The 23,843-nt window shown below is 44.8% G+C and overlaps 1 protein-coding gene across 1 annotated transcript in view; it reads left to right on the top strand.

Moving 5' to 3' along the window:
* DENND11 (DENN domain containing 11) overlaps positions 1-23,843 on the top strand; it is a 215,025-nt gene that overhangs the window by 41,891 nt on the left and 149,291 nt on the right. The window lies entirely within an intron of this gene.

Genomic DNA, 23,843 nt, shown 5'->3' with positions numbered 1-23,843 from the left:
GTTCACCAATACTTAGTTTTCTCCTTCAGGGGAGACATTGCCTTTCCGATATTTTCTCGAGCCTTTCACCCTCTTTCTCCTGGGCCCTGGATGCGCCATCCTCGCTCCTCCCGTCTCGGCTCTTCTCGATCGCCTCCTTCTTACAGAGGTCAAATTAGCTCAGAGATGCATGCCTTAATTTCTTTTTCGGATCTTACTCATCTTTGTTCCTTCATATTCAAAGGAGAGGGAGAAGGGGTGGCCCCACCTGTATCGAATGTTCTGTTCCTTCAACCATTTTGTGAGGGGTCCGCACATCCACCTGAGGGCCAATGTCAGGGAGGATAGGTCCCGATATATTGATATTTGAGCGCCTCATAGAGTAATCGCCTTGCTATTTCTTGCCTTCTCAAGCACTCTGGCCTCGTCTTGGAAACGCGTGAATCGGGCGATGACCGATCTTGGTCCTCCCGGGGGACCCCCGGCTCTATGGATTCGTTCTGTTTTGGGTTTGTCTATCACATCGTCAGCAACCAGGAGCTTGATGATGTCGTGGAGTGTTTTCCTGAGATCGCTTTCAGTTTCTCCTTCTCGTTCCAGAATCCCAAACATGCGCAGATTGTTCCGTCTTTCCCGGTTATCCAAATTGTCCATTTTAAGCTTAAAGTCCTCTTCTCGTTGCTCCAAGTCTGTTATCCTATGCTCGAGCTGTGCTTCAAGGGTGTCTATTGACGCTTGGTTGTTCTCCACCACATGAAGTGTTTCTTCCATATTGTCTAGACGTTGTGTGATTTTTTTTTTTTTTTTTTTTTGTCTATTTTGCCTCCTATGCTGGCCCCCATGTTCTTGATTTCACCCAACAGGGCTGCAATGTCTCCTTTCGTGGCTGCCGATTTATTTCCTGTGGTATCCATCGCTGCCTTGATGGAGTTGCCAACGGAAGGAAATGTAGGGATGTAGGCAAAGCGGGCTAATTTTTGTCTCGCGCTCATGTAGACTTAGGCAGGTGTATTGACGATGGATAGTGGTTATGATAAGAATGAGTCAGTCCAAATGTTTGGTGGAGGCTTTGGGTGGATCTCAAGGAGTCTCACTGGGCGCTAAGGAGTTGGGTGCTTGATTTTGCCCCTTTCTAAAACTCGCGAGTGTTGCTATTGATTGGATTTCCGTTGTGTGTAGATGCACTAAGGCGGCGGTGGTTCACTAATGTCCCCTTGGCGTGTGGCGTAGTGCCCAGCTTTTCTACACCACCCTTTCCTCTTTAATTGTTTGTATGGCGTGTTGGGTTGGTCCCCTTATCACTTTCTTAGAGAGAAGTCGAACCGTGGGGACGTGATACTTCTAACGTATAAGAGGATGCCTTCAGATTGATTCCAGGAGCAGGGGGCGGTGTTGGGGCTTTTGCTGAGTCTACCCCAATTGTGTTTATTCCAGGGTGTGATTGTCTTCTGTTTGTTACTCACTTTGAGGAAGAATGGGGGTGGTAGTGCCTTTTGCCCCTTAAGGTGGGCCCTCTCTTTATTCTGCCTTTAGGATTGCACCGGGTGGCGGTCGCTGTGTGCTATCTCCTTTTCTCTGATTGTGAATGGGCATTTAGCGCGTCAAATTACAGTTGCTGGGTTGGCTGGGGTCTGATGAGGCCCCAAAAGGGAGCGTTATTGCGGCTCACAAGTTTTCCTTCTCTTAGTGCTGTTGGATTGAGAGCTGCAATTGTTTATTTTGCTGTAACTTGCTTCTGTGCATATGTTGTGGTGTCCGGTCCTCGTTTTCGACCAGTGTTGTGTGATTAGGCAGTTGGGTCTTTTACTCGATCCCTGCTCTGTTCCTTGCCCGCTTAGGTGGCGCTGTGTGGTGGATCAGGGCTTAATACTTCCGTATGAGATTGCTGCGAACATGGGTTCCCACTTATAATTACAGCGCTCCAACAGATGGTATGGGAGGGTGCAGAATTATTTATCTCCACGCGCCATGGGGCCGTAGGGTTGAGGAAGTTTTTATATTTGTGACTAACCGCCCAAATGTGTAGTGCGCCTTCAGGGTTCGTCTCACAGATGCCTGATGTCTTGGACGCCCACGCGTCTGCAAGATTTCTGGGGCACTTCAGGGCAATGAACTCTGGATTTCCGGAACCGCAGCGTGAGCAGGAGAGTGCTTGGGGGCGCTGGGCACGTCTTGTATGCCGCTGCTTCTGGTCCTCCTAGTGGGGGGCTATGGCAGCTCCTGCCGTGCAGTCCGATCTCATGCTTTGTGCCGCACACCCTTGGACACAGGGCTAATCTGTGCACAGTTGAGGATGGTTCCGTAGTACTCCTTCGATGCGGGTATGGGGTGGAGCGGTTCCTGTGCTCCGGAGGGTTGCCTGCCTCGTATTCGGATTCGTCCACCGCTTCTGTCCGCTTGGCCGACGGACTGTTTTCTTCAGACCACCTACCGCTCGGGACTGGGGCGGTGCGTTACACTGTGGAATTTCACCCCAAATTTCCCTGAGATTTCTTCTGCTGGGGGGGGGGGTTCACACTGCAGCCGCTTGTATTTTATCTGCAGGGGGGTGTCAAAGTGGGGGCTCAATCCACTTTTTGGGTCGTAGCAGCGTAGCTCACGCAAGATTTGTTGCCACTAGCCCATCTTTGACACATCTTGCAAGTAACCACAAAACAGTTATAGGGACACAAATTATCCTTTCTGTACCTCACTATAACACTACGAGTGCAGAGAATTTCAGAATGGAAAACTGGGTTCTACTGCATTGATAAGGCACAGGGACTGATAAATACTCCAAAACAGACAAGCTTAGCATAGCAAGTGAAGTAAAACATCGGGACACAAAGTAACAGCAAAAAATTGAGGGGTTCCATAGATGCCTATGGGGGGGAAAGCAGCAAAGAGAAATAATCCCCAGCACTTAAGTATTGTTGAAAACATTGTTTAGGCATGAACAAAACTTGTTTTGGGAAGAAATGTTTATGTAGACTCTTTACTGACCAGACTATTTACAATGAACACATTACTGCTTAACTCGGTCGCAGTTAATTGGAATGGTGGCAATCGGGAGAGCAGACACCATCAATATCAGTTAGATCAAGAGTTCTGTTGCGCTTTATTTTCTTCTGCCCGTTTTATGCTGTAGTTATGCAGTACATCTTAATTCCTGTTAATAAGCATACGTGTTTTAGATTGTTGTCCTTCTTTGCTATACATTCAGCTTCTTCCTGACCAGTCTGCCTTGCTCTGGTAAAGTGCTTAACTTGTGCCTTTAGAACAAGGAGTTGTTGTAGTTTTTTTTGGGTATTTAATGTTGTACTTGGTTGTATGCTTTTATAGATGCATGGTTTATCCGAATTAGAGTGAAAGTGTCAAATACTTTACTCGGTGACAACCTATTGTACCTACAAATGTGCCTGTTTGAGCTTTAGCTACCTACCCCACCACTTAAATTGGCAATGTTGGGTTTAGTTAAGTTAGTTTGCTCGGCGCAATGTTAACCCATAAGGGGTATCTTGGTGTATAAACCAAAATGTAGTGGACATGTTTCACGATGGACTTGGTAGTCCATAACGCAAGGCATAAAATCAACAGTGTCGCATAGCAATTTGATATGGAATTCCGTAGGTTTGGTAATCAAATTTGCACTTTTGTAGCAAAGCTAACTATTAAGGTACCCTCTTCAATGAAAGCACAGCACCCCCTGCATTCCTCTCTTGCCTTCAGGGCTCTCTTCACCCTCTTTTCTCTGTTCACTGCAAGTTCAAATGGGCTAATGGAGGGAGAGTGCAGTAGTAATCTTCTCCTCCACTCGTAAGTGCCAAGGTCCTGTGTGGGTTTTCTGGGCAAGAATAGTGTTTCTTTTTCAAATAATTGCAAACCAGAATTAATCTGGATAATACTTATATTAAGCTAACTGTATCCTGTCTGCTAGAGACTAGTATGTGTTTATTTATGTTTAGTAGTCATGCCGTTCCATTTCTAAAAATGGAATTTGTTACATAATGCATAAATACAGTACTGCTACTGTAAAACACTGCATTGTCTCCATGCTTTACAGTAAAGTGTAGGTTAGTGTATCCAAATCTCAGTGTCAACTATATTTCATTTTGTTGGTGAAGATGCATCATATTGACGAGTGGACACTTTTGAAAATATACATGATCACACAGCCAAATACTTTTGATGGCAAACCTAGTTCTGTAGTAACCTGCTGGTTACATATATTTTGCAATTGGTGCTTAACCCGAGCTGGTTCTCCTGTGCTCCTTGACATTCTATTTTATCACCATGTTGCTTTATAACCGGCTACCAGGAAAGTGAGATGGCCGCAAACTACAATATTCCATGTAGTTTGCCCATTTCTATGCCTGCTATGCAATACTCTGCTTAGTCTCTTACTATCTATCCTCTTACATAATGAATAGCCAAAGCTAAGTAGATGTTTACGCAAAGTAGTGATCGCTAATTCTAACCAGTCTGCATCTATAGATCTACTACACTGTAGTTCGCATCCAGAGCTTGTTAATTAAATAAATGAATCAGAAAATACTACATTGAAAGGTTAATTATAATTATTGTTAAAGCGCCATGGAACTCCTCATCTCTGCCAAATCTGTACAGGGAAACTCCAAACCAGGTGAACAGAGAGATTAGTGCTTAACAGGAAATAGAAAGCGATAAGTCTATCCTTTCCCCGAAGCTTCTTTTGATCTCCTAATTCAGTGCTCACCAATTTACCCCCCCCCCACAAATGCAGGATATTAGTTTTCCAGAAAGTTCACCTGTTGCATGCCTCCATAGGTATTTGGACGAAATGTCACATGGAAAACTCCAAGATGTAAACACTTCCCTTTCTCATGGGAGCACGAAAGACAACATAGCTTGCTTTCTGCCCCTGCAACATTATCTGGCACCTTTTATTCAAAACAGTCCTAGGAACACTGCAGACACCGCAGACTAACATGTGAGAAAAAAATTGTTTTATAGTGATTTAAATAATGCAAACAGTATTCAGAGCTCACCTTAAAATGCAGCTTTCAATGAGGCTTGAGGAGAATGTCCATTGCTGTTCTGAGGGCACCTAGAATGCATTTCAAACAGACTCAATGTTTTTGTCGTATCTATTTATTTGTGTCCATTCATGCAGCTAACCTTTTCCATTTTACAGACGCAAATCCAGGGCTCACAAAGTATTTTCGCCCACTTGAAGAGTCGAGTAGATTTAGAAGTGCTGGTATTATTTGTAGGGGATGTTTGAAACCTTTTATTTAACCTTTACTTTGTTTGCAGTAAATGCCAAATACAATTTTTACTGTGTATGGCTGGCCTCTCGCTGGCTCAGTGTGCCAAACTGGAGTGGGTTTGTGGGACATGCACCATTTTACAGAAAGTGCAATTTGCTGTCATCTGCCGTCATCGGTCTAGTGCATTTCTCTTAAATCGAGTGAGTCACCAAGTTAACGGACATGCAGGTCTTTGGAATTTTAAAGAATTTGCAAGGCCTGATTCATCTCTGTTACATCTTCAATGCTTTCTCAGAATTACTTAATGTTTCCACAAAATCACAACTGTATATTATTTATATTATGTACATAATTTGTTTTTGACCGTTATGTAGGTGCATTCATTTGGCAATATGGCCTGAGACTGCGGGCCATTACTACAAAAGGTAATGTCCCTGGGCCCATAGTTACTTAGCGAAGGTCCCAATGTGGTAATGGCCTTCAGTCGAAGGGCATATTGCCATTAGTACCCCGGCCTGTAAAACCAGGGTACTAATGTATTTTTTTCCCCGTCTGCGGGGTAAGTACAAAAAGTAATAAAAAAATATGGCCGCCACAGACAGAAAAAAGCCGTGCGATTTCTCTTTCCGCGGAGGCCATAGTAAACAAAGAAAATGCCCACCATGGAAGGGGAGATGGGACTACGCGTAGTCGCGTAGTCCTTTCTCCCTTTCCATGGCGACCATTCACATACATTGAAAAAAAAAAAGTTAACCAAAAAAATGCCCACCATGGGACAAGGAGAAGAGACTACGTGTGGTCCCTTCTCCCTTTCGATGGTGGCCTGAAAGAAAACAAAAAGAATAGCGAAGACCGGCACGAGGGACGCGCCCGGATGTCAGTGGATTTACCACGAGGTAAGGCTTGCAAATGCACCAATCGGTGTGTTTGTTTTGTTCAAAATTACCCACGCCAGGTACTAGATCGTATATAACTGTCCGACATAAACGTGTTATTGTTACTGTTACAGTATTGTTAAACATGTTGTGGCAAGTGCCATGTTTCTAATGTTCATGTGTTTAGAGGTTGCCAGGGTCTTAGCTTCTGGCATCATAACATGTTGTCAGGTCTCCCAGGCACCTTATAATCATATAGCTTTCTATGCTCAGGTGTATAAAAAAAGGTGCTGTGAATGTTCATAAGAAGGAGAGAAACAACATTCTGATCAGGGGGACCTCCTATAAGAATAAATACTTTTGATGAAATCAACTTTCCTGTCTCCTGTGGATCATTCAGGATACTTCAATCTCACATTCATTGGTACACAACTGCTGTATTGTTTCTCATTGTATATCCAGGGTACAAGCAACTTCTGGTGGCATTAGAAATATTAGTACAACATTGCTACTGAAATGGGTTTGTTTGCTAATCAAGAACATTTTAATTAGCAAACTCTGCTAATCCAGTTTTTGAAAACTAATTTATGCTTTTTTAAGAGGGAGGACATTAATGCTTTAAGAAGCTCCAGATGATTCTCTGTGATGTAATGTGTTAAGTAGGCTTAGATTTCTTGATTGCCAGTAACCTGTGATCCTATGAGCACATTGTACCCCATAATCTGCAAATTACTGCTAAACTCGATTACCGTTACCGCCACTTGGTCCCATGGAGTTACCATGGAATTCGAAGTTGTGGTAATTGTCCATAAGACGCCATTGGGATTTTTGGGTGGATGTACTGCAACTGCATGGCAAAACCACTGATTTTTGCAGGTAAACTGGTGGATTCACCTCCAGCATTTTGCTCTAGATAAATCCTCCACTTCACCTCCAAAGTTATAATTCGCTGTTACCACCGAAAAAGTAACGGAATTACCACCACTATTTTCCCACATAGCCGAACTTGTAATGAGGCCCATTGGCTTGTTGCATTTGCCTAGCGTTGTTAATCTATCAAGGAAAGTTGGGTTACTATTATATGTTGATCTGTGGGCTATACAGGCCAATTTTGAAATCTCGTTGTCTTAGTTTTATATTTTTATTTTTACAGGGAGCCTATACAATTTTTAGGGCTGATGAGATGTGGTGATCTTGGAAGCTTATGCAAGGTACAAGCTGCCATGTTTTGAATCCTCTGTATCTGGGCAATGGCATATTGTGGAAGGCCAGAAGATGGCAAGGTGTTGAACACTGTGGCCTGGGGGGGGAATGTGAAAAAAAGATGTTTCAAAGTTTGTGAGCTTGTTCATTTTATGCAGAAGTTTTACTTCTATGTCAAATACAACAGCACAATGTATGACATGAGACACAAGCTGCGCACAGGGGCTAAAATCAAGTGGAAACGGTCATAGGGTCAGTGTGATTTCGACTGGAGCACATACGAGAATTTCAGGGGGTTTCTATTAGCAGGAAACTTGAGTCTAATGGCATTCATCGAACTGCTGTCGTCAGTCATGCAAATGGATACTCCATGTCCACACTTCATTGAATTTCCATATCCTCTGCCTAGGCATATAGTTTGATTCCATGCCTGTGCAGAGGTGCTGCCAGAGGTTGGGAACATAGATCAAACCGAACTGGGGAGATCACCAAGCCTTGTGGCGCTGCACATTGCATTCGAAATGTTCTTGATTTATATTGACCCATCGCTACTGTTTGTATCGTTTGACAAAGTTTTTCAGCCATTTCAGTACCACGTCCTGCAAGCCCATTCGAATAAGAGGGCCATTTTCCTGCACACGCTTAGATATTTGTGCTGCATCAAAGGATTCCAGGATTTTGCCCCACAAGGGAAGGCCCAAAGTTAGCAGGGTCATTATGGTCCAAAGTTGCTTTCTTAAGCAAGGCCATGAAAATGCTAATTTCCCCTTGGAATCTGAACTTATTTCAAACAGATAGTGTCTGAGAGTATCTATGATACAAGGTGCAATATGTTTCAGAACGGCTGCCAGAGCGATCTCATGTGGGGGCACTGAGATTTTGACCTTCTGTAAAGCTACTCTTTATTCAATACGACGCATTTAGTTATAGGTAAGGGACATTTGTCTTTGCCCCGTTTAGTATTATAGGCATCCTGATTCTTTGTCCATTCCTGTTGGTCAGCAAACATTTTCTGATATACGAAACAAGCTGTCTTTTGCTTTTAAGTTCTTTGCAAAAATATAATGTGAACATCTTTTTTGTTTAATAATCCTTTTTAGCATTCAAGATATTTTTTCTTGTATTTATTTTTTAACTGTTTTAGCAGGTTTTAAGAAGGCGAATAATCTTTCTACCGTTTTCTTTCTTTTTGATGGAATATTTGTTCATTCCAAGGCCTAAGAATGAGGCCCTTGGATGAGGCATGCTTCTTTGTTTAATTTCCTTCTTTAAGCTTTGGGTCAGAGCAGTGTGATTGAGCGCTTATATTTTGGGTAAGATGAGAAAGTTGAGAATTCATATCAAGAAGTGGTTCAGTATTTTCAAACTTATTAGAACGATTCTGATGTGAATAGAGATCATTTCCTCCACTTTTTAAATGGGAGCCTTTTAACATTTTTTTTCTAGTTGTCCTCACAAAATAGAAAAGGAGAGGCCATAATGGTCATTCCAAGTTAAAGGTTGTGGAAGTTGAGTAATATTGAACCAGGTTACTAGGTACCTGGTGCTATTATAACTTCTAAAGCAGGCCTCAGTATGCACACTTGCCTCTACCCTTTGGCAAGTGATAATGGATTCTTGGTGAGCATGAAATAGTGTGGTGTTTGCATGGGGGAATTGAGGAGGTTAGTGACTTTTTAGATCTGTGTACTGTGATGAATTGCGGGTACCCACCACTGTGCGGCCTAGGTGGTGAGCCCACTCGGCAATACCCTCCCTAGGGGTAGAAGCAAGTGTGACCTCACTGGGAGAGACTCCCCCTGGGGGGTGGGCAAGAGCTCCTGTTTCCGTGAGGAACTGTCATGGTGCATGCCCCCAGACGCCAGGGGCAGATCAGCCTACCCCAGTTGCAGGCAACCATGGGGGTCGTTAGGGCCCCAAAACATTGCCTCAAGACTTCCTGGAGCCAGTCCTGGCGCCGTTGGCGCCAGGCTCATTTATTTCCATCATGTAAATCAGGTTGCAGGGAGCATGTCTGGCAGAACTGAGCCATACAGTCTAGTTTCCAGGGTGTGGCTGGAGGGACTACTTATGCAAGGCTATATAAACCACACCCTAAGGACAGAACACGCTTCGTGTTATTCTGCACTCCTGCAGCGTAACGCTCACCGTGTCTGCTCAGCTCCAGTCTACTCGGTCTTCAGCCACGCCCGCCTTGGATACCACGAACCATCGGCACCTGCTGGAGAAAAAGAAAGGAAGGGAGAACAAGAAGAAGAACAGCAGTGGAAATCATACCTGAGAAGCAACCATCCGAAAGGCCTTCCCTTCTGCCGCTCTCAGGAACCGTTGCATCTGTAGAAAGAAAAACAAAAGTAGAAAAAGCCAATGCTCACCGAAAGGCTGCACTCCTCCAGTAATCCATTGAAGCGTTTCACGCCGTCTCCGCTCCGGAGTCACGCCGCACCTGCAGAACAAAAGAAAACATCAGGTTAGTCGCGCTAGGAAAATATCCGTTTCTAAAGGCATTTCGATGTTGCGCTAATACTCAACTGCAGGGATACTGCTCAGTGCTGCAGAGAGGAGTCATACTTCGTCTGGCATCCCCAAAACCACGCCTGCAAAGGAATAAGCGCAATAATGAGAACTTTGGCAACAAAGAACATTTAAGCAAACTGATACCAAGAGTCTATTGGTATAGAGACTTGCTTACAGAGTCACAGTTGTTCAGCACTCCGCTACAGCCCGCAGGATCAGTGACGCAACTAGATCCAGTATAGAGGCCTATGAATATTAACGCGTCCCTGCATTCACTCGCAGGACGGAGAGACCACCATTAAAACACCTAAGGTGAGGTACAAGCCAAGGGGAGCACGAGAGTTTACAGAGGTGGGGCTTTAGCCTGCCCCAAGCATCTGCTTAATCTCTCCATTCACCATTTTAGGCAAACACCCACTCGTGAGGAAGCAGGGGGACAGTGAAGACACTTGCAGTCATTCATCGCTCAGCAGGGTACAACAACCCCGCGGAGACCAAGTGAGCGTAACAGGAACTCCCTCAAGTGATACATACGATGGCCTATATGGGATGTGTTACCATACCAGACCCAGTGAAATACCAAGACTGGGACAAAGAAACTATATTCCCAGATTCTGTGAAATACCAAAACTGGGATGAAAAAAATACAATAAACGAAACTAGTAAGTATCAAGACTGGGATGAAGAAACTCCTAATAATAGATAGTATTTTCTGATTAAAAAAAGGGTCATGTTGCTTTAAAACGGAATGCCCAAACCACTCAGATGAGGATGCGGATACACGTGCATTCAGAGGGAGATGCATGAGAAGGACAGAGCGAGAATTACGTTCCTCAGCTTGGGAAGGCCCCAGACTGTATAGACCTGGACAGAGGGCGAGAGAACCACATAGGTCAGTTGGGTGAAGGCCCCAAGATACGTATTACGTGATGGAGAAGGCAACATCAAAGCCCGCAGGTTTCAAACTTGCTTACCTTTGCAGGATGGTACACCAGAGTTTTGGCTTACCCGAAGCATGAGAAAATGGCAGGGCAGTAGCCCAATGGAAAGTGGTGGCAGGACCACGGATGTGAATCCATGGTGGACCGAGTGTCCAAGCAACATCTACACCACCGGCACTAGCAGGCTGCAGTGTGTACGATAACGGCACGGAGGACCGGAACACTGTGAAGAGACTTGAAATCACAAGAAGGGTGACGCTGGAGAAGAAAATGCGTCGGCAGTCTGTGAATCGAAAAGGAAGGACGTTCCTAAAGATGTTCTCCTACTGCAACAAAGGTAACTGGGAGAACGGGAGGACCGGTAGGACCCAAGGTAATCATTATATCACACAGTTAACTTGTCCCGGTATACAATCGGAAACCGTATTAAACTTGAAACAAACGAAGCACAAGTGTTGTGACTTTAGAAAAGCACAGTTCAGCAAAAAAATGAGATGAGGATGGATACAAATACCATGGGGAAAGGGGAAAGTAACTCTGCATCCTGTACAAAACCAATATAAGTTTGAAGAGAAAACAAGATATGGAATAGAACTTGGAGAAAACATGCAAGTGAACCAAATTTCAAGAAAAGCCCAAAAAAGCTCAGTAAACGCGTATGCTGAGAACCACAGAAAATAAATCACTAATATGAGAACCCCAAGAGAAATACCTGAAGAGAAGAAAAGGCCCAATAACCCAATTAAGGAACTGAAGTGTTTGATCCAAGAAGTGACAATAGACCATTTGCGTTTACGTACTAAAAAGACTGGTACTAGATGTACCTTCCAGAGAAGGGAGTCATTCTCCAGACCCAAGTTAGATTGCACAGTGGTAGGGCGAGAAAAGGGTTGTTTTGGACAGCAGACCCAATCCTTTTTTAACAGTTCATGACTTATGAGCACCTTAGTTATTAACATAGGCAGGGATCACCGGAAAGATGGGCATTATCCTTTTCTTTAATAAAATATTAGACAACATGTCCTCAGTGAGTCTGTGTCGTTCTGACTTGCCACAAATGTAGGATCTATATCAGCTGATGGAAGTTTGGGACCCATGCAATTCACAAAAGTGCCAAGTCCAAAAGTCCCTACCGTAGCCACCGCTGAATCCATAGGATTTGACCTACAGAATGCAGAAGAAATTGAGATTCCACCAGATGAAAGATGTCTCATTCCTATGGGTTTAATATTTACTTCTCCCAAAGGAACCTACATTAGACTCCCATCTAAGTCAGGGCTAGCTTGGAGACCTGGGTTAAATGTTATGGCATGAGTTCTAGATGCTTTCTTCAGAGGGGATGTTAAAATACACTTACATAATCACTGAAAGAATCTATATACCGTGAGGGAAGGGGAGAAGGTTACTCAAGCCATTCTAGAGAAAGCATGTTCCCAGTCCCCCAAGAAGTGGCAGAACAAGAGACTGAACAGGGTTCAAAAGGGTTTGGGGAAGCAGACCTACCCATTGTAGAGAAGAAATCCAGAGAAGAGGTTATTACCTTACCTGGTGTAGCCTTTGCTCAGAGGAATGACCCCATCCTCACAGAAGCCTTTAATAAGGTAGTCTCCAAAGAAGCTGGGCGTAGTCAGGCTATTCCTGTCTTTTATTTGAAAAAGAACCTACTATATAGAAGGGATGTAACCCCTGAGGGGACACACCAAACCCAATTAATGGCAACCTGGAGTCACAGAAGAGCAGTATTGGAATTAGCTCACTCCCATCTCAATGCAGCTCGCCAAGGCATAGGGAAATCGCAGAACTGAATAAAACCTAGGTTCTATTGGCCAGGTGTCTTTTCTGACATCAAGAACATCATATCCACTTGTGAGATCTGTCTGAAGACGACCATCATTCCTGTGCCAACCGCCCCTTTAGAACCATTACCAATAATTCCCTTTTCCAGGATGGCTATGGATATAGTAGGGCCCCTGGGAACCTCTAAACTGGGTAATTGCACTATCCTTGTAATCCTTGACTATGCCACTCGCTATCCCAAAGTCTTTCCTCTTCATAATAATACTACGCAACAAACACCTGCTACCCTTCCTCTCCAGAGTAGAGTTCCCAAAAGAAATCCTTACGGATCAAGGTACGACCTTCATGTCCTAGCTGATGGAAGAGGTGAAGGAGATTTTAAATATCAAGACCCTTAGGATGGCCGTATGTCACCCCCAGATTGACGGGCTCGTAGGACGTTTTAACCAGACATTAAAAGGGCTCTTAAGAAAACTAGTAGAGACTGACAGGAAGAATTAGGATGTGATGATACCAGGGGCCCTCTTTGCAGTCAGAATAACCCTACAAGCCTCCCTGGGCTATTCTCCCTTTGAACTTCTATACGGAAGGGAACCACCACGGGATGTCTTAGACGTGCTGAAGGAGACCTGGGAGGAGAGAGAAGCCCTGTTACCAATTTCTCAAACTGCACAAAAGTTAGTCTCACGTGAAAGCAGTGCGAGCAATTGTATAAAAACATCTAGGCCAGACCCAAGAAGAACAACAAGCTGTCTATAATAGATGTGCAGTCACCTGTACTTTTTTGGTTGGAATGGCCAGTATTGGTCCTCTTGCCTACCTCGGACAATAAAATGATCTCCTCATGATACAGTCCCTATAAAGTACTAGAAGAAAAGGGTCCTTTAAATTACCTTATATCCCAACCAGATAGATGCCAGAAGACTCGGTCTATCAAGTAAACTTACTTAAAGAATGGAAGGTAGATCATACTGAGAAGGCCACAGTTACTATGGCAGCCCTGCTTACCGATTGCCCGGAGGAAAATAACTTGATGTATCTTCAGCAGGAAAACTATAAACTTTAAGCCTTATCGAATTCTTGAGGCTTGAAAGAAGGTGATCGAACAGGAAATGGACGACACGCTCAGGGCGCATATAATCGAGCCATCTGAGTGTCCCTGGTGTTCCCCCTACAGTTTTGGTAGCTAAACCCGATCAGCCTTGGTGCTTTTAAATTGACTTCAGGAAACTGAACTCAATTTCACTATTTGATGCCAAGAAAAGATGAACTCATTAAGGGTGCCGCTAAATATATATCGCCTTTAGATCTAACTAAGGGTTATTGGCAAGTACCTTTGCATCCATCCGACTAAGAAAAAAACGCCTTCTCCACCCCGCAGGGTCTTTTTCAATTCAAGGTCTTGCCTTTCGGCCTTCATGGAGTACTAGCCTCGTTTCAACAGTTAATGGACCGAATGTTTAAACCCTGTTCAGCCTTCTGTGGAGCTTACCTGGATGATATTGTGGTTCATAGTGATATTTGGTCTGAGCATCTTCACCACCTACATGAGCTCACCTGGACCCTGAGAAAAGCCGGCATCAGAGCAAACCCACGAAAATGTCATATTAGCCAACGTGCAGTCAAATATCTGGCCTTTTTTGTTGGCAGCGGCTTAATACAACCACAAACTGAAAAGATAAAGGCAGTCTTAAGAACACCTATCTCTAAGAACAAGAGAGAACTAAACGCCTTCCTGGGGCTGACGGTCTACTACAGGAGGTTCCTCCCCAAAAACTTGAGTATTGCCGGCAACCTCACCGATTAGATATGTCATTTATAACGTGTCTGTACACAAGTGTTTTTAGGCGCGACAAGACAAGGGAGGGAAGACAGAGGAGGGAGGACAATACAAACTATCTTACTAGGCCTTGTCATTCATATTGTGCAAGTGTGATACGCAAGGTGCAGGGGGGGTTAGGGGAAATGCCAGGGGGAGGGAAGGGGGATGTGCAATCAGTCAGCATTGCTCTCAGTAAGTGCAGCCAGGGTAGCACGGCTCTGGGTATGCAAGGAGGCAGGGGACTGTAGGGTTCCACTTACAGCCCCTAAGTGTGCTGCAGGTCCAGAGGCAGTGCACGGGCTACTGGTCGTGGAGGAGTCTGGGACCCAGTGAGACTCAGGGGATAGCTGGGCAACAAGTCAGCGCAGCAGTCCGTTAGGTCAGCAGGGGAGAGGGAGGGAGAGAGAGAGAAAACTGAAGCGAAGAGGAAGGTCTTGAGCTGCTTCCGGGCCTTCAGGTGCTCCAGCTCAAGTTTGAGAGGGGCAGGGTGGCCATTCCAGAGGGAGGCACCTGAAGAGGAGACAGATCTACCCCCTACTCTCGGCCTCGAGAAGCGTCTGACCCTTAAAGAGTTGGAGGTGGCTCAGCTAAGTGCTTGAGAAGGAAGGTGTTTAGGAAGAGAGAGTTGGATGTATTGTGGGCCTCTCCCAGAGAAAGCCTTGTGGATGATGCAGAGGGTTTTGAACTTGATCTTTGCAGCCAGTGGAGGGATTTCAGGGCTGGAGAGATGCAGTCCCTTGGCAAGTCTTGCAGTCCTGTTCTGGATTAGTTGCAGAGGGCAGAGGATAGAGGAAGGCAGATTGAGAAAGAGGCTGTTAGAGTAGTCCAGCCTAGAGAGAACCAGGGCTCTGGAGACAGTGAGCTTCTGAGGGAAAGTGAGAAAAGGAAGAATACCTCTGGGGAGGTGCAGCTGGTAGTGGGCCTTCTTGGCAAGGTCTGTGATGTGAGGAGAGTGTGGAGTCGAAGATTACACCAAGGTGTTTTGCCTCTCAGGAAAACTAAGGAAGAGGGCCCATGGCGGGCAGCCAGAGTGAGAGACGGAAAGTGGGAGCAGGGGTCCCAATGAGAAGGATCTCAGTCTTACTGGCATTAAGGCAGAGATCGTTGGAGGCGCACCACTCCTGAATCGCAGATAGACAGTCAGGATTGAGCGAGAGAGGAGAGGAGAGGAGAGGAGGCTGAGGAGGAGCCTGAAGGAGAGCTCAGTGTCATCCAAATAACACTGAAAGTTAGAGATAAGGTGGGCCAAGTAGGCATTCACGGGGTGAGGGGTTGGAACCCTGGGGAACACAACATGTGGAGAGAGAGGTGGTGGAGAGAAGGGACCCAAGTTGGACCTGGCAGGGTCAGTCCAGGAGGAAGGTCAACCACGCCAGGGTCAGATCTGTGATGCCCAGGTTCTCACAGAGACGATTGATCAGGGTGGCCTGATTGACCAGGTCAAAAGCAGAGGAAAGATCAAGGGGGATGAGGACCGAAGGAAGGCTTGAATCGATATTAGTGAGCAGTTCTTCACCGGTGTTCAGGAGAGCAGTTTCCGTGGTTCGGGCTGCTCTGAAGCCAGACTGATGGTCATGGAGACAACCAACGCATTCAGTGTGGAGAGTAATCTGGGATATGGCCAGCTTTTCCAGCAGTTTGCCCAGGGAAGGAGTGATAGAGATCGGGCGGTACTTTGCCGGACAGGAAGGATCGGCAGAAGGCTTTTTCAGGAGGGTGTGCACAAGGGAGTGCTTGAAGGCAGAGAGGGAAGTTCCAGTGGCAAAAGAGTAATTGCAGAAATCGGCCAAGGCTGGAGCGAGGGTGTCAATGTGGTCTTTGATCAATCTGGAGGAGCAGGGGAGCACCTGTTTGGACAACACTTTCATAGACCGGACTTGTCTAGAAACATTATCAGGTGTAGTCGGAGAGAGAGAGAGGAGAAGTGAGGAGGAGAGGGAGAGGCAGTCAGAGGTGGGCCGGGAGAGGGAGAGGGAGAGGGAGAGTGAGAGGGTGAGGGAGAGGATGGGATGTCCTGAGTTTTAGTGGTGAAGTGAGAAGCCAGAGCCGTACAGAGGGAATAGGACGGAACAAGAGATGTGGAGACTGCAGAAGGATTGGCCAGCTCCTTGCAGATTTGGAAGAGTTTGGCCGTGTTGTTAGAGGCCGCAGAGATGGGGGCTTGGATGTGGGCTCTCTTCTTGGACAGGACAGAGAGTCTGTATTGCCTTTGGAGCAGACGGCAGGTCAGTTTGTCAGAGGATGCACCTGATGCCCTCCACTTCCTTTCGGCCACCCTATACTTGCGTTTCAGGGTGGCCAGGGCAGAGTCATACCAAGAATTGCACTTGGAGGTAGGCTTCAGACGTATTCTCATGACTGGGACAAGGGCATCCAGAGTGTTGGAGATAGAAAGATGCAGGTTAGAGAGGGTGGTGTCAGTGTGTCAGCCGCAGGCATAGGAGGAGCAGAGAAAGTAGTGGCAAAGGCATCCACTGATACACGCAGCATGGGCCAAATGATTGTAGGTAGGTGGCAGTGCTGGGGTCAGGTGAGAGGAGAGCAGAAAGTGGTCCGTCCAGGAGAGCAGAGTGGTGAGAGGGTTTGAGGGGGGGGGATGTCTGAGGAGATTAGAACATCCAAGGTGTGCCCGGCAGAGTGTGTCGGACCAGAGGCTAGAATGGAAAGTGAGAGAGTGTCACAGAGTTTCTGGAAGAGCCTGAGGAGGGATTAGAAGCATCCAGGTGGATGTTGAGATGTAGCGGCAAGGAGACGAGAGGAGAGGTCAGTCCACTCTTAGAGGAATAGGGCGACCTGGCCAGTGACCTGTAAATGGTGGCCACAGTCAGAGAGGGGCCACGGGAGATAGGAGTATGCCTGCACAGGAATGACCGCAGCAGGGACCGACTCCGGAAAGATCAGGGCTCCTCCACTTCTGGGACGGTTGGTTCTGGGTTCGGAGAGGACCTTTATAGCCTTTAGGGAGGAGAGTGTCAAAACTCATGACAGAGCTGGCCGTGAACCAAGTCTCTGTAAAAGCGAGGACATCCGAGTCAAGTTCTTCAAGGAGGTGGCAGATGTCCGAGGAGTGTTTGACAGCAGAGCAAGAGTTGAGAGTAGCGACGTGGATAGGTTGCCACATTTGAAAGACTAACGTGCAGGGGTACAGGCTTGAGGTACGCCCTGCAGCGGTGGTAGAGGGGCCGGAGAGTGGCCACAGGAGGTAGAACGAGATGAGAAGTAGCCAGAGAGGATGAGGAGGGTGCCAGAGAAGTGATGGAAGAAGGAGGTGGCAGAGGCACCAGAGAGGTTCTGGTAAGAGTAGCAGGAGAAGGAAGGAAGGAAGGAAGGAAGGAAGGAAGGAAGGAAGGAAGGAAGGAAGGAAGGAAGGAAGGAAGGAAGGAAGGAAGGAAGGAAGGAAGGAAGGAAGGAAGGAAGGAAGGAAGGAAGGAAGGAAGGAAGGAAGGAAGGAAGGAAGGAAGGAAGGAAGGAAGGAAGGAAGGAAGGAAGGAAGGAAGGAAGGAAGGAAGGAAGGAAGGAAGGAAGGAAGGAAGGAAGGAAGGAAGGAAGGAAGGAAGGAAGGAAGGAAGGAAGGAAGGAAGGAAGGAAGGAAGGAAGGAAGGAAGGAAGGAAGGAAGGAAGGAAGGAAGGAAGGAAGGAAGGAAGGAAGGAAGGAAGGAAGGAAGGAAGGAAGGAAGGTCTATCGAAAAGGAGGAGATTGGGCTGAGAGCCCTGGCCCAATACGGTGCTGTTCAGATAGACATTAATGATGGTCTTGGAGGAGTGGAAGGAGACCAAGAGGACCTACCACTGAGTGTCACCATTAATGGGAGAGGAGGAAAAAGGAGAGAGAACAGAGACCATAGGAGGGGTTGATGGGTCTGGATAGGGAACAACCAAGAGTCTGTCTGGAAAAATCACTGAAGCATGTATCGGCAATAGGGAGGCCTGGGTTGTAGACCAGGATGTCCCTCTTGAACTTCTTCCTTCCTGACTTAGTGAGAGGGATTGGATAGCAGTTAGAGAAGATAGGTGATGAGCTGAAAAATACACAACCTCAGAAACTGATATGGAGCAAGGAAGATCATGAACGTTTCTAGGGCCTAAGAACCATTCTTTGCAGCAAACCCATCTTTCAGATGCCAGACTTGCATAAGGAATTCTTATTCCAAACCAATGCCTCTAAGGTTGGCCTAGGTGCTGTACTCCCGCAAGAATACGAGGGAATTTAACACCCCTTGTTATACACAAGCTGGAAGCATTTCCCCAGGGAACAATCTTATGCTACTGTAGAATTGGAAGCTTTGGCCAGAAAATGGAGCTGTCGCTTATTTAGAGTATTTCCTAACTGGCAGAAGATTTAGGCTAATTATCGTTCACTCTCCTCTGACCTGGATGAGTTTACGAAAATACACCAAAGCCAGAGTAATGAGGACGACAAAAACCAGGGAATGTTGATTTCCTGTGCCGATTTTCCCCATCCTTCAAGAAGGGGAAGCCACAGCTATCAGGGGAAGGATATGTGAAGAATTGAGGGAATTGGTCCCTTCCCCCCAAGGGGGAGCCCCCTCCCGTGAGGCTAGAGAGGGGAGCCCGATGCACAATACCCTTTCTAGGGGTAGCGCCAAGTGGGACCTCACCAGGAGACTCTTCCCACTCAGGGGACAAGGACTCAAGTGCTCCATATGATGGACTACATGGGATGTATAACAATACCAGACCCGGTGAACTACCAAGACTGGGACGGAGTAACTACAATACTAGAAACTATGAGGTATCAAGACTGGGACAAAGAAACTCCTAATAGATACCATTTTCTGATGAAAAAAGGTCATGCCGCTTTAAAAGAGAATGCCCAATCCACTGTGACGAGGACGTAGATAAATGTGCATTCAGATGGAAGCAAACGAGAAGGAGAAAGAGAGGACTATGTACATCAGCCTTACTCCATTAACCTTGACAGAGAAGGAAACCCCAAAGCCCGCGAGTTTCAAACTCACTTACCTTTGCAGGACAGTACCCCAGAGTCGCATCTTACTCGAACCACGAGCGAATGGAAGGGCATGAGCCCAATAGAAGGTTGTGGCGCAACCACAGACAGGAATTTGTAGTGCACCGAGCATCCAGGCAACATTTCCCATACCACCGGCACTAGAAGGCTGCAGGGTGTATGGTCACGCCTGGAGGACCAGGAGACCTTAAAGACAATGGAAATAGCAAGGCGGGTGATGCCAGAGAAGAAAAAGGTGTCCGAGGTCCGTGAACCAAAAAAGGGTCTCCAAGCAAGAAGGCTGCCAAAGACATTCTCCTATCACAACAAAGGTAACTGGGAGAACGGGGGGCACAGGACGACTAAAGGGAATCATTTTATTGCACAGTTAACTCGTCCAAGTATAACATCCACAACAGATTTAAGCTTGAAGCAAACGAAGCACAAGAGTTACTACTTTCGAAAAAGAACTGTTAAGCAACCAAATAATGAGAAGAGAGGAGGATAAAAATATGCTGGGGTCAGTAACTCGACATCCTGTACAACACCAATATATGTTTGAAGAGCGAACAAGATATGGAAAAGAGCTAAGAGAAAATGGGCAAGTGAAACCACATATTAAATAAAGCCCAACAAAGCTCAGTAAAAGGGTAGGCTGAGAACTACAGACAAGAAAAGAAAACTAATAAGAGAGCCCCAAGAGAAAAATGCGAAGAGAAGAGAAGAGAAAAGCCCAATATCCCAATTAAGGAACTGAAGCTTTTGATCCAAGAAGTCACAATAGACTATTTGCAGATTATACTATAAAGATTTAAAGTACCCTCAGAAGAAGTGAGTCATTCTCTAGACATGGGTTAGTTTTCACAGTGGTAGGGTCAGGAAAGGGTAGTTTTGGACAGCTGACTTTTTGTCCTTTTGAACATTTCAGAACTGATGAGCAGCTTAGTTATTTACATAGGCATGGATTGCCAATAGTGATAGTTAAAGATAGGCAATATCCTTTTTTTTTTTTTTAAATGAAATATTACGCCACATGTCCTTAGTGAGTCTGTGCTCTTCTTCTGACTCTCCAGTCAAAACTGGCAACTTGGTTTTTTTACTGCTGTTTGAAGTATAACCCTGTGTATGAGTTGGCCTTCAGACCAGTTGGCAGTCCGATTATCTTTGACTGCAGCAATAAAGTTCCTTGCTTTGCTATTATCATGGTCTTTTAGCCATAAGTTCACATCCCTATCAGACAGATCTATGAGCATGATAAATTATTGTGCTCAAATATTTAGCCAAAGTTACAGAGAAATTACTGTCATAAAATGAGTCTATAAAACTGAACTAGGTGATGGTATACATTTAGTGTGGAGACTTTAAAACTCGAGGTTAGTTGGTAGCTCGATTTTCTTGAAGGCTAGAAGGTCCTTGAAAACAAAGGCCACTCGCCCTCCAGCCTTGGCATTCCCGTTTGGATTAAGACCTTTGTAATTAGGGTGATTGAGATCATCGAGAGACCTCAGATTGTTATCCCTCAATCACTTTTCATTATATATCGGATGCTTGAATATCAATTCAATATTAAATCGTAATTAGCAACATGTTTTTTTACTGTGGATTTTGAATGGATGAAATAGGCCGTAGGTTCACCTTAACATCTGTTGGTAAGTGTTGTTACATTGTGTTGTTATTAAAGTGTTTGGGTTATGTGAGATCAGCAAGAAAAACAGATTTTTGTTATCCAAACTGTTTCTTAGTCTAACCAAGCTGTTAAGATAAATAGGTTTGCGGTCAAAAGGTTTCTGAGTGGAGTACCAAGTTACTTGATGTTTCACTGTGTCCTTGGGCCCTGTTCTGTCCCTGACAGGCATATGTGTGCTTGGCTCTGACTTGTCAGCATTGTGTCCGCTCTGTGTTTTGCCCTGGATTTTATTTGTGCTTTGGCTAATGCGCTTTAGGAAATAACATTGCTAGGTTTTGATAAACCCACAATTTATCCCTCCCAGATCCAAATGGAAGATGCTTAGATGATCTGGGTAAATTTGTTTGATAGCTTATGGTCTTTACTTTGTGACAAAATCTGCAAGTCTCGCTCATCAATCAGTATAGACTCCATGGGTATAAGAACCTATATCATTGGCATGCATTATCATCTGGGTTATCAAAGATTTACAGGAATGTGAGTGATACATTTTGTAGAAAGGGCTTCATGTTGACGTGTTTGGTCGTCCGGTTAAGAGCCAGGTGGAGGTTCATTCATAAATCAAAGACATTGATGGTATTGAGAGATCCTTAAATCCCTTGATGGTGTTCGGCCTATCGTCAAAGGAAGAGGATTAGAATCACTTTTTGCATGTTGATGGCGGCTAGTGCATGTTTGGTTACAATCTGAAAAGAAAATTTTCTGCCAACGAGAGGGGAGTGACTAAGTAAAGCCAGGGAGTTGTACCAGGTAATAAAACGTACCCCTTGGCTGCATGAATAGCATAGAAATATTGAGGCAGAATGGTTCATAGTTTGGTCAAACACGGACCGACTTTCGGTTTCTCAACCGGTTACAATTTTGAACAATGTCTCTCTGGACAGTCATGCTGGTTATGGCTTTGCCTTTAAGTCTGTGATACAATACATGCAGGTTTTCTTGCACCCTTCAAGTCACGGGCTGAAAATCATTGTTCGAGGGAACAACAAATGTATTGTTGATCTGTGTTTTTATTTTAACTTGGATTAGACTCACAAAATCCTGCAAAGGGGGGATAAGGAGTAGAAGATGTTTGTATTTATTATTTTTTTATTTGTTTTTATTTCTAAAAGAACCCTTACTAAAACGGCAAGAACATACATATGCAATATTATCTCATAGATCAATTACGCAATAATAAATAGCTTTATTTCCAGTACGTTGTTAAAATAAGATGAGAAAATAACATCATTTTGTTATCCAATCTTAATTACGAATTGCAAATGCCTACAGTTAGAATATACTAAAAGTGCATTGGGGTGACTAAAATATTAAAATAAGTAAGCAAATGGATATATACAAATTTAAGGAAGATGTTTGATAATTATACGCCCCAACCGATGCAGTGCGATGTGCAGACTCTTTGAATCGGAAATGAGACGGTAGTAGTAGAAAATTCTGCTGATTTAATGGTATCATACTCATGCACATTTTGACCAGGTATACACATGTAAGATGCCCCAGTAGTATACATTCTGTAAAAAAACGTGTCTCGCAGCAATCATTTTGAAGTATTTTACAAATCCGAGACCCCTTTTTTTCTAATGGCACCTTATTATGTGCTCCCTCGAAGACCAACAGAGGTAATATATTAGTTTGCAATCTAAGCATTAGGTTTCGTACCTCTGGGCTGGAACTCTGTCGAAGATAGCTTTGTGTTTTTAGATATTGATGTGACATTTGATACATACTTATTTGTTCGTAAGCTTGATAGATGTTGATGGTCATTAACCCAGTCACACTGCTCAACCTTCCTCTTAAATAAGGCCTTCTTGATTTCATAATGTGTTTCCTGGTTAAAATATGGGTGGCAGCCCAGATTTACAAACTTCTCATTCAAAACTCCAAACTTCCAACCTGCATCTCCCAATTCAACCAAGCTAGCTCTTCCAACCGTAGCCAGAACTGGGAATTTGGGATTAGAGTTCGATTTCAAATACAATTTTCCTCTCCTTAAAAGGAGCTGTCCTTTCAATGATTCCAAGCTCAATTTAAGTCTCAGATACTCTACTGGAGCTGAGGGAGCCAGTTTTAAGATCTTTATTTCCAGAAGTAGCCCTCCAGTATGTTAAGCCAATTCAAATCACACATATATATTGCCTCGTGGTCATAGAACGCCATAGGGCAAAAGCTCTGTTTATATAGGGTGATTATGCCCTCCAAGGATTATCCAGCAGTTTGTCTTGTGAATTTGTCAATCATAATGTGTCATTCGCAAGACAAACTGCTGGATATTCCTTGGAGGGCATAATCACCCTATATAAACAGAGCTTTTGACCTATGGTGTTACTGTTGTATTGACAAATTGAAATCAAGCAGGAGCTACTGGCATTGCAAGTTAATATTGTTGGACATTGCATATAGATTTACTGAGACTTCATGTGGTTTTGTGACTTGTCATGTCTAGCTCCTATGATTAATGATGGAAAATGGCTGCTGCTTAAGTATACAAATTAGTAAAAGTATAATTTCAAAATAATGTTGATTACATTGGCTATATGTTCACCAGTGAAATTCCCGGCAAGCAAAGGTTCAGAGCTTCCCATAGTGTGTGAGAGTGCTTCTTTTATGGTCCTGCAAAATGTGAACAATTGAGCTGGCAGTTGAGAGGTGAATTAATCTGTCTTTGTGGGATGCATAGGGCACTGCAGTCTCTACATTCCAAAGGAACCATTATCATTGTTAGATGCACTTCAAGTGGTTTAACATTCACCAGGAGAAACTGTGTATCTTGAGACCTATTTGGCGGTGGACTGAACGTTTTGGAATGTTGTACTCCATACGTC

The sequence above is a fragment of the Ambystoma mexicanum genome, chromosome 12 (genome assembly GCF_040938575.1).
Source record: "Ambystoma mexicanum isolate Mex_15411 chromosome 12, UKY_AmexF1_1, whole genome shotgun sequence".
In the NCBI taxonomy this organism is placed as follows: domain Eukaryota; kingdom Metazoa; phylum Chordata; class Amphibia; order Caudata; family Ambystomatidae; genus Ambystoma; species Ambystoma mexicanum.
The sequence above is the reverse complement of the archived record's forward strand: the minus strand, read 5'-3'. Positions and strand labels throughout refer to the sequence as shown.